Source organism: Saccopteryx leptura, chromosome 3 (assembly GCF_036850995.1).
Source record: "Saccopteryx leptura isolate mSacLep1 chromosome 3, mSacLep1_pri_phased_curated, whole genome shotgun sequence".
Taxonomy (NCBI): domain Eukaryota; kingdom Metazoa; phylum Chordata; class Mammalia; order Chiroptera; family Emballonuridae; genus Saccopteryx; species Saccopteryx leptura.
Genome location: NC_089505.1, coordinates 227,546,880 through 227,557,742, shown reverse-complemented (window position 1 = coordinate 227,557,742; position 10,863 = coordinate 227,546,880). Strand labels below are relative to the sequence as shown.

Sequence of the window (10,863 nt, the reverse complement as noted above, 5' to 3'; positions counted from 1 at the left end):
GGTGTTCCAGTTGGCTCCTTACTGTCTGGGTGGCTGGAGCCAGACCTCCAGTAAGACCCAGTGGCACCTGCTCTTTCTGAGTGTGCGAGGCAGAATCTCGGCACTCCTGCTCTGGCTGGATCCAGCCTCCTGTGTGCAGGGCCTTTTGTGCCCACTGTCCTGGCTCTTTCCCCACTGGCCATGTACCTAGTCACCCTCATTAGGGTCTTCTCAGTCTCCACTTCTGTAAGGTGAGCTATCACTGAAAGTGATTTCTAAGGCCCTTTCCAGTTAGACTTCTGAGCAGAGGTCACCTCTGCCCCTTTTTCTGTCTAAATAATGAAATGTGTTACTCTCACTTGCCCTCTGCCCATCACAGGCATTGTACACAGGTCTGAAAAGTCACTCTCAAAGACTGTGGGACCCCAATGCAATGTGCCCTGAGGACACTGAGAACACCCGACGTGCTCAGAGCCTGGATCGTGTGCCCGACATGGTGCTTAGTGTTTCTGACATGTAACTTCACTTACCTCTCCTGCCAGCGCAGCGAGGTTGCTGCTGGTGCCGTCCCACTGTACAGATAAAGAAAGCAAGGCTGAGAGCCCGAGGCAGTTGCCCAGGGTCACCCAGCCAGTAAGAGAGGTGTGTCGGGGCTCTAACTGCTTCCTGTCTGCCCACCGTAAGGGAAGTGTGCTGGGTGAGAGGACATTCTGTTTCCTCATCTCTGGCCAAGTTATTGAGTTAAATACCATTTGCTTTCAAAGTCCACAGACTCCATCTCTGTTGGGGAAAAGGGGAGTGGGTGGGAAATCACCATTAAATTTCCTTCTTGTTGTAAAAATGGATGCAATTTATTTTTTCTGGCATTCCAATTACACAGACGTTTGTCACCAGCTGTTTGTTCTAACACGGAGTGTCCTCTCAGCTGCTGTTTCTCCTCTCAGTTTGACACCGTGAGTCCACAAGTCTGGCAGGGACTGGGCTGCAGGGATCGTTGGCTGGGGGTCCTCACAGGTGAGCTCAGAGCCGGCTCTGTTGCTCCCCTCTGATGTTCCTGGGTGGTCTCGACGTGGGGTAAGGCTGGGGTGCTGCTTTCCCCTCTCCTTTCACATTTTCACCCCTCCCCCTCTCTCCTTTTTCATATTGCTCCCCTCCTGACATGTACTCACAGATCCCACTCTTCTCCCCAACATGCTGTGTAAGGATGAAAACTTGGGGTCTTGGGCATAGTGAACAAGAACCACTCATGCTCAGGAAGTCACAGAGACTTGGGGGGCCCTCTAATGCTCTGATGACTACTCTTGGAATGTGGAGACTCTTCAGAGAACCCCCTGAGAGTCCCTGCTCTCCAGCCAGGTGGCCCCTCTGGAAACCCCTGCAGTGGCTGCGCTGACTTCCCTTCTGGAACCTGAGAAAGAGGGTCTGTGTAGGTGGCAGTTAAGATGAGAGAACATTGCAGTTCTTTTCAGTTCTCTGTGTGCCATCATTCAGCCTTAAGGCACAGAAATATATAACAGGAGACCCTTGGTAAGACCATGAAGTAAGTGAAGTGTAGAGCTTTGGGGCTGGAGACCTGCATTTGCATCCTCATCCTGGCACTTCCTCGCTGTGTGACCTTGGGCATGTTACTTAACCTCTCTGATCCCCAGTTCTTTCACCTCTAAAGTGAGAGCCTATATACTTTCCTTGGCACCTTGCTGGAAGGATTAAACAAGATCCCTCCCTTATGGGAAAGGGCTGGCATTTTCTCAGTGAGTGCCAGAAAAGAAATCTCATAAATTTACAGCTACAAGATAACCTCATATGGAACCCCAGGAAGGAACATCTCAGAAAAAGACAGCTCCCAGGGCTGGCTGGATGAATAACCAGTCAGAATGCCGGTGAGGGCAAGTAGTTCTGAGTTGGGGACTCCTCCCTCTTTAGCACTTCATGGCAAACCCATCTTGAACCTTTGAACAGGGTCAAGCATACAGCCAAACCAGAAATCCCTTGGCGTCTAAAAGTTCATGGACTTATACCAAAAAAAACCCCCCAACACAAAACATGTATGGCATTGTACACAGTAATGAAGGTAATAAACAGATTACCACCAGCAATTGCACTGACTGTGTGGTGAGTATCCACTGTGTGCTGGGCACCTCACATACATTATCTCTACCCCTTATTACACTAACCCTTTCCCCCATAGCACAGAGGGGAAACTGAGGCCAAGAGAAAGGCACTTGCCCGAGGCCGTGTGACTAGAAGTAGGGGAGCTGTTTTCAGTCTGGGTCTCTTGGTTCCAAAGTTTGCGCTCTTCAGCTCCTGAGGCCTGTCCGGCCCTGAAGCTTACACACTGCCCAGCAGGGTGGCCTGTGCCCAGGAGGTGCCCAGCAAATGCCAGGGGCAGGGCCTTGCCCAGAGCAACAATTCTTATGTAAGCAGCCAGGCTGCAGCACATGGAGGCTTCATTAAGCTGCGGAGAGCCAATAGCCCTAGCCCGCTAGTGGTGGTGGTGCTGGGGTGGTATGGGGTGCGGTGGGCTAGGGGGTGTCGTCAGCCCACACTGCGCCGCCCGCCCGCCCGCAAGGGCTGACACCGGGTTAAGTCGCCTGGCGGCCTCTGGCTGCAGCTGGGAGCGCGCCTGGTTCCCATTCAGGGCGCTGTGGTTTTGATTAGCTGTTCTGCGAGGCGGGCCTGGTGGTGAGTCCATGGGAGCTCCGCTGGAACAGAGGGTCCCCCGCCCGCCGCCGCTGCGGCCCCCCCCTCCTGGCAGCCCCAGACTCCAGATGTTCCGAGCTCTCTCTGGGAAGGCCTGCTGGCGCCACGGAGGGCAGAGGGCAGGGAAAGCACGCGAGCTGGAAGCCCAAGCACTCAGTCACCGCAGGCTTTGGCAGCCCGCCCAGCCCTCTGCTGGCACATTCCCCAGCTCTCCCCTGGCCATCTGTTCCCAAAAAACCCTTTCAGAGCCTCATCATCACTCAGGATACAACAGCGCGAGCAGCTGGTTTGGAGGCAGCAGGGAAAACCGTGCAAAAGGTCCTTTGTGAGAGAGGAAACTCGCTTATGAATAACAGGGCTGGACGCCGTAAAAGTTGGCGGCTGGAATTCTTGTTTCTCAGGCGCCGCTGTTTTCTCTTGACTTTTTATCTCTGGTTTTTATTTTGTTCCCACTTGTTTTCTTTTAATGTTGTTTCTTCCTCTTCTTACACCAATCGTGACTTTTCTTCCTCTAAGGTGCCTAAAGGCCACCTAATTAGTTCCCCTGGATGCTGCCGAACTTTTTTTTTTTTTCTTTTAAAACTGTTAGAATTGGGGATGGTTGGAAGTGACTGATTTGATAAAACCTCAACTCAAGGGGACAAGCGAGAAAAAGGTGCCTGGGAGGGACAGCATGGGCATGGCCCAGGCCCATCAGAGTGTTCAGTAGAAATGAACACAGTTGTAAAGATGAGAACAGTGTCCATGCGGTGGGGGGGGGTGGGGGGGCAGAGGTAGCATGGAGACTCCCGCTAACTCATCAGAGCGCCACACAGATGCTTTGGGAAAACAGTGGTATTGATACCCAGCTCAGGACTGGGGCTCCTCAGCTGACTGCAGTATGACACGAAACCTTTTTAAAGAACTGGCTGCCGCTGCTGCCAAAAACTTCTGGGAGATGTTTGCCTGGAATCTGGGCACCTCCTGGGAGCAGTCACCAGGTGGCCTGCTGGGGGCTCATGGGTGCTGAGGCAGGGCTGGCAGGCAGGGGGACTCCCCTGGACCCTGAAAGAGGAGCTGAAAGTTAGGCCTGGGGCTGACAGGTGGAGGTGAGATGTTTTCCATGTGTCAGATGGCGGAGATATGATGTGTGGGGGTAAGCACAGGACGGGCTGGGGACTGGGGTTTCCCCTTTACTTTCTGAATTCCCCTCCCCCGTTTACACTGCCTGCCCCCCCACCCTGTTCTGTTAGACCCAGAAGCTCCGGCAGCCCCTCACCCCAGCAGTGGACAAAGCCTGTCATCCATGCTGCTGTGGGTGGCCAGTTTTTCACCAGCAAAAATTCTGAGCTTTGCAGGGTATTTGTGCATTTCGGTGACACTTCACTCAGACCTGTGCTTCGTTCCTCTTGCAATCCTCCCTCCTTTCCTCCAGTTTCAGCTGGAGAGATGGCAGGTCCAGCAGGACCAAATATTTATGTTTATTGACATTTTAGGGCTATTAATCTGAAGGGCTCAGTGCAGGCCAGTGAGATCCACCGTCCCCACTGTGGCCTTGCTGGGCAGGGTCTGGGTCTAGACTCTGAAACAAGTCTCAGCTCTGCCCCACAGGCTGTGTGACTGGATGGCCTTGCTTACGGGCGTTACCTGGGAGATGCCCACCCTGCCTTCCAGGTCTGTGTAGGGATCAATGGCACAAAAGGATGTGGACTTGTTCTGTGAGCTCCTCCCTCCTGCCTGGGTCTGATCTTCGGGAGGCAGAAGGCGAGGAAGACCTGGGGAGGAGGAGTGGCGACTGGCCCAGGCTCCTGGCGATGATGTGGAGCTGGCCCAGTGACCAGAAATTGCTTCCAGAGGAAAAGGGGGGAGGCAGGAAGACAGGGGTGACTGGGTCTGCCCTGCCCATTGCCCAGCCTAAGCCCCTGCACCCAGCACAGCGGGAGGCCTGGAACAGAGGGGCGCCGGCATGTGTCGGTTCCCTGTCCGTCCTGGAGTAGCTCCTACCCTTCCCACCTGTCCCAGGGAACCAGAAAGCTGGTTCTAGGGGGAATTCAAATCCTTGCCTTTCTTGAGATCCTAGTACAACTACTATTTTAGAAGGCAATGTAGAAATCATTCCTCCATCAAGGCCCTCCACTCTGTCCCGAACTCACAGCCCCCTCGGGCCTGGCCCAGTGCCCAGTGCTCCCCTGTTCAGTCTCTGTCCCCACTGAGCCCCTCCCAGGAGGTCTGCTGAAAGCCAGGTCTCACTGCCTCACTTCTCTGCTCAGGACCTTCAGGGGCTCTCCACAGGCCAACGGTAGAGGCTGGACACCCTTATGGCACACCTGACCCTCCCCCTCAAGTTACCTGGCTCCAGCTGGTCATTCTCTGTGTCCCAATTTACACTCCAGCAACATGGCACTCCTTGCCCAAAGGGGCTATTTATGACCTCTGTGCTCATGCCACCTGCTGTCTGGCATGCTCTTCTCCCCTCTGTCTGGCTAACTCCTGATCATTCTGGAAAGCTCAGCTCCTCCTGGAAGCCCTCTCTGACCCTGCCCCAGCCTCCTCTCAGGGCCCCTGGCCTGGCCACATCACTGCCCTCAACACGGGTGTGTGCAGTCTAATCCAGGAAAGCATCATCATATGATATACAATGAGGTAATGATATAAAATGTTCTATTATGAGATACTCTATTGTGATATATTAGAGTTCATTTTATATCATCATATTATATTTGTAGGTGATATGTTACATGATGTTATGAGCTATAACCAATATACTATGTTAGTTGCACAATGTTTATTTGGTGCTTGCCTCTTGAGCTAGACTGTGAGCCTTTTCATCTTGTGTCCCAACTCCTGCCTCATAGTAGGCCCCAAAATAATTACACACTCTTCCTTCAACTAAAATCCACACCTGTGGGGCTGGATATTCCTGTGCCGAAGGCAAAGTCTCTAGGGAAAGATGAACTAGGGGCTTCAGGACAGAACCAGATGAAGGCCAGGGCTCCCCCTGATCTCTTTTTGTGGAGCTTTTGCCTTTTCTCCTTTGAATTAGCGTGGAAGGCTTTGCACTTAATATCGCAGAAAGTCCTCAAGCCATAGCTTAAACCAACAGAGGCCCCTGCTTTTCACAGTTCAGAAACCTGAAGGAAGGAGGCTGCTTCCTGGGCTCCAAGGTTCTGGTGATGTCGGGGCTGCAGGCTTTGGATCCTCATCTCATGGCTGCACAGTGGCTGCCACAGCACAGGCGCTTCATCCTCACTCACATTGCCTCCAACGCAGGTGGGGGCCTTACCTCAAAGAACCCTTCTCTTTACTTGTTCAGTTAGTCCTGCCCAGACATCCCCTACCTTCCATGAAACAAGGGGTGCTCCTCCTGAAACTGAGAAAGACATGAGGGTCTTTCAGTTGGGAAGACAGTGGGTACACAGTCACAGGGCTCATCCCTGAGGGTTGACCCTGATTTGTGACAAGTTAACTGATTTTCTTCCCAGTGGGGCTAACCAGTATCATAACTGGAATCGTAATGACAAAACCCTACTTCATAAGTTTGCCCACTCCTCACTGCAGTCCTGCCGAGTGACTGGGCCCCATTTTCTGTTGATTGAGGTTCAGAGAACCTGGCAGGCAACCTAGTTCCCCTCCAAGGTGCTTCACTGTTTGCAGAGCCCTTTCATGCCCTTTATTCTCTTGAGCCCTGCAGCAGCCTCCTGAGGGCCACATCACCAACCATGGGGACGGATGAAGAGGCTAGGACCCAGAGAGGTGAAGTCACCCAAGTCACACAGTTGGTGGGGCTAGATGGGGCCCAGGCAGGCTCATCCGGCCCCATGAAGTACATGCTTCCGAATCCAGACGGCCACAGTCCTCTGCTCCCCGCAAGGGGAAGGTGTGAGCTGCAGGGGTGTCTGGCGGTGTGGGTCCCGGAGCTGGGAAACGTGGGTCTGCATCCCAGCCCAGCCACTCGTGAGCTTTGTAACCCCAGGCACTTGCTTTCTCCAAGTTCCACTTCCCTTGTAAAACACAGATAAAAATGTCCGTGAGTGAGGTGAGTTCAAGGAAACAATGACCATGAAAGGGTTTGTCAGCTAGAAGCACGGCCCAGTTCAGGGGGTTCCTGGAGGACACTGTTGGTAGAGGGTCCCGAGTGTACCCTCCCCACCCAGTGACTTAGAGAGTGGGTACCAGACGGCTGCCCACCAGGGACTTGATTTCATTGCCAGGCAGAGGACACTGGGTCAGTCCCTCTGCTGTCTGCCACATGTGTGTGGTGTACACACCTGCATAGGTGTGCTGGCGCGTTTACAGGCACCGTTTGTCAGGATCAGATGGAGGGCCTCCTCTGGGGGCTGAGCTCCTGTCCAGGTAAGAAGGGAGTACACACTGAGAGATGACTGAAGGTCTCTGAGGGTTTCAGAACTTACCTGTCTTCCCCAGGGGGCAGGCATGGCAGAGCCAGGCAGGTGGCCCATGGTCGGGGGGCATCCCTTTGAGTCCACCTAGAAAATGTAGAATAGCTACACAGCTTTGCTGAGAACCACTGGCCCCTTCATGACAGTGATGCACTCTTGCCACAACCACACATGCACGGGATGTGGCTGGGCAGCCTGCGTGGTTATGTGCAAACCCACCCGTCTACACATACACACAGTGACTCTTCACTTGTTCAGTCTCTTTAGTTACATGAGCAGAACAAGATGAAGAAAGCATGAAGGCCATGAACACTTATGTAAGAATGAATAGTTTTGAGTGTTTGCTATGTGCCAAGCATTGTTCTAGGTGCTAGGTCCTTTGGAGAACAAAACAAAGGCCCCGCCCTTTGGAACACAGAGCTAAATGACACAAAGGCTGTGCATAAAAGCTCACAGCAGAGCCTGGTCTGGACCTTCTTTGGAGCCTACTTATTGCAGTCATTTCTTACAAGCTCGACTCTGGTGTCTCAGATCAGAGCAGCCGAACACAACCCGCTGAAGTGGGAGGCCAGCTTCTGCAGCAGGTACATTGACAGCACCCCGAAGGACAGCCAGTGGCTTAATCATCTGGGAAGAAACAGAAAAACAAAAGGAGCAACGCCAGAGACTGAGAAGAGCCAAGAGGCTTGAGACCAGTTAGTGTCGGGACAAAGGGCCCCAGAAGCTTCAAGAACCTGGGGAGTCTTATTTAGACTGACATTTCTGGGCTTGACCCTGAGTTGTCAAGAGGAAACTAAAGTACATCCAGTAACATCTGGCTGAGAATGCAGGGAAGTGCATTAGTAATTGGGAAAGGACCTGCCCAAGCTGTTTGGCACAGAAAACAAGAGGCTTCCTTTCTTTAAGGAAACTTGCTTCTGCATAGGAGCTGCTCCTCCTAGGATGTCAGCGGGGAGGGCAGGGCTCCTTGTCTGTTTTGCTCACTGCAGGATCCCCTGGGCTGTGAACGGAGCCTGGCTTGGTCTAAAACTCAGAAAATATTTGCCATATGAATGGAAGCATAAGGAAATAAGGTGTTTCTAGCTGTCTTCCACAATAGCTAATGGGTAACTCCTCTGTGCCTAGTACCAAGTAGGGCCCTCACAATCTGAAGTGGAGTCACAGCTCCTGCCTTGAGGAGCTGACAGGCAGATGGGGGAAAGACAGACATGTAAACACAGACACACACATGTGTGCTCTGACCTAGGGCTGCCTAATGCTGAGTGCTTGACTTTGTAGCCATTGTGTTCTTTTATCCTGTCTCCTCTCTCATGCAGTAGATTATTATTATTATCATTTTATAGGTGAAGAAACTGAGGCACACAGAGGTTATGTAACTTGCTCAATGTCACACAGCTGGTAGAATGGGGAAGTCAGCATTCAAACAAAAGCTATCTGATGCCATAGCGGCACATTTAAGCACCGTGCTGAACTTCCTGTCAGTGGGTATGCATCTGCACATCCACGTATGCATGAGAGAATACGTGTCTGTGCACTTGCATGTGTGTGTATGCTTGAGTGTGGGTAAAAAAGTTGTTTCTCTTCCAAGTCTTGGTCTTTTCCTTATCAGCTGGCAGCTACTATTGTTTGTCACTAATGGTCAGGGTGGTTGTGAGCAAAGAGCCCTGGTCAGAGACGTCCCATTCCTGCCTGAACGCTGTGCTAGTCCCAGAGTCTAAGAGGGGCTTAGGGATGATGGGAAGGGCTGGGGAGGAGGTGTTTTTCTCATCTTAAAACTGCATTTTCACACTCTTTTTGCAGAAATCACATGATTATTTGGGCTGTCCAGGAGCCTTGTGGCCTCTGCCAGCCGCCCCATTGTTGCCACCACTGGTCCTGAAATGTCCAGAGCTAGACTCCTTCCGGGGGGGGGGGGGAGACTGTGGTCTGTGCGCAGGCTGGCTGGCCAGCACTCTGGCTTGACTTGGCTTGTCTAGTTGGCGCCCCATCACTCCTGCTGTCACTCTGTGGTGAGGAGTGGGGAGGGGAGGACTGAGCGAGGCAGCAGAGTGATGGGGAGCTGTCCCCAGCCCTGAGGAGGGATCCCTCGACACTGCAGTTGAGCTGTGTACATGTGTGTGGTGTGTGGGGTTGTGGGCGGTGAGCTGTGAAGGAGCAGGGCCTTCCTCACCTGGCTGGCCCACCTACCCGCCCAGCTGGCTGCTCCCCCCGCCTGGGCGCCTCCTCTGGCTATGGGCAAGGTCACGGGCTCCTTGAGCTTCTGCATCTGGAAGAGCAGCGGGTAGCCAAGTGGAATTGACCGGACTATATCACAGGATAGGAAACAGATGGGAAGCAGCAGCAGCTGGGCCTCAGGCATCACCCAGGCCAGCTCGACCCTCACGGTGCCCTGGACTGTGGGTGGGGTGGGGGCCAAGAAAGACAGATAGGCTGATGGACGTGGAGAGATAAACACAGCAGAGGCCAAGAGAGAGTTGGCGCAGAGACATACAGGCAGAGCACGGAGGGAGAAACAGAGATTGGCAGCCGGAGAGAGTGGCCTGCAGCCCAAGAAGGAGTCAGCATGGCGGTGGCATCTCTGGCTGCCCCTTGCAGGCCTAGTGGGCTCCTTGTGAGCTCCAGCCCTGGCTCTGGGGCTGCCAGGACTCTTATGGCCAGCCACCTTTCCTTAGGCTCCGAGGGACAGAGGCTGAGATTTTCTTAGAACTGAGGAAGGTGGAGGCTAGGTGGATGGTTTGGTGACTTGCCAGTCCTGTTTGCCAGTGAAGAAGCTGAACTTTCCAGGGGCCAGGGGTTTGCCTTGCTCTGCTGCATCTTAAGCAGTGTGACCTCGGGTGAGAGAGGAGATGGCTCAGGTCCCCACTTCCTAGTCCGCATAGTGAGAACAGCAGGGCCCCTCCTTAGGGACTGCGTGAGGAGTGCTGCTTGGTGCCTGGCCCGAGGCCCCCTGCATAATGGGAACTCTAAGCACGAGTCATTGCCTACTATTCCCAGGCCTGGGAGGACAGGGATGTGGCCTCTTTTCCCAGAAGCTTTGGTGGAGATATGTGGGGTGAGCAAGGTGCAGTCGCACCAATAATAATACGTGGCACAGAGGGACGTAGGAGGGGTTGGTATGAAGTGCTTCAGGAGTTCGGAACAGAAGCACGTTTCCCCAGCCTGCATTGGAGGTGGGAGCTGGATTGGACTGGCCCTCACTGTCCTGGATGGGGAGGCAGCAGGGACACAGCCAACAGAACCTCTCCCCCCGGAGCTGTCGTTCCAGTAGGCAGGAGTATCTCCAGGTAAGGCTCTAGGATGGTGTGGGGTGTGTGGACAGTGAGTGGATGGGAAACTTGAGACCTAGCTCCACCTTAGCATCTGAGGATGGAGGCTATCCCCAGGGTTACCTGCTCTCACCCTCAACATTGTCTGACGAGGTGGTTGTTTCTCACTGGTAGGAAAGTTCTGCATGTCATTGACTGACTGAGGTGTGGACATACCCACTGGCCTCAGTAAATGAGGGCTTTGGCTTGCCAGACCCACCCCTGCCTCAGCCTGGGGCGCTGGGGCCTGTGGAGCAGGGCAGCCTGTGAGAAGCCCAGGCAGCTGTTCGCACACTGCTGCCGGGGTCCCCAGCCAGCTCAGTCACCTGCTGTTCAGCAGCCTGAGGAGCGGAACAGAGGTCCCCAGCTGGCTCAGTCACCTGCCGGTCAGCAGCCTGAGGAGCGGAACTGAGAATGGGAGACGCATAGCATTTACCAGCAGTGGTGGTTTTCTGCTTTCCCCTGCGGTCGGACTATAAGCTGTCCCAGGACAGAGACTA

At 53.7% G+C, this 10,863-nt stretch overlaps 1 protein-coding gene across 2 annotated transcripts in view; it reads left to right on the top strand.

Moving 5' to 3' along the window:
- ATOH8 (atonal bHLH transcription factor 8) overlaps window positions 1-10,863 on the top strand; it is a 37,480-nt gene that overhangs the window by 14,592 nt on the left and 12,025 nt on the right. The gene's annotated exons all lie outside the window — the stretch shown is intronic.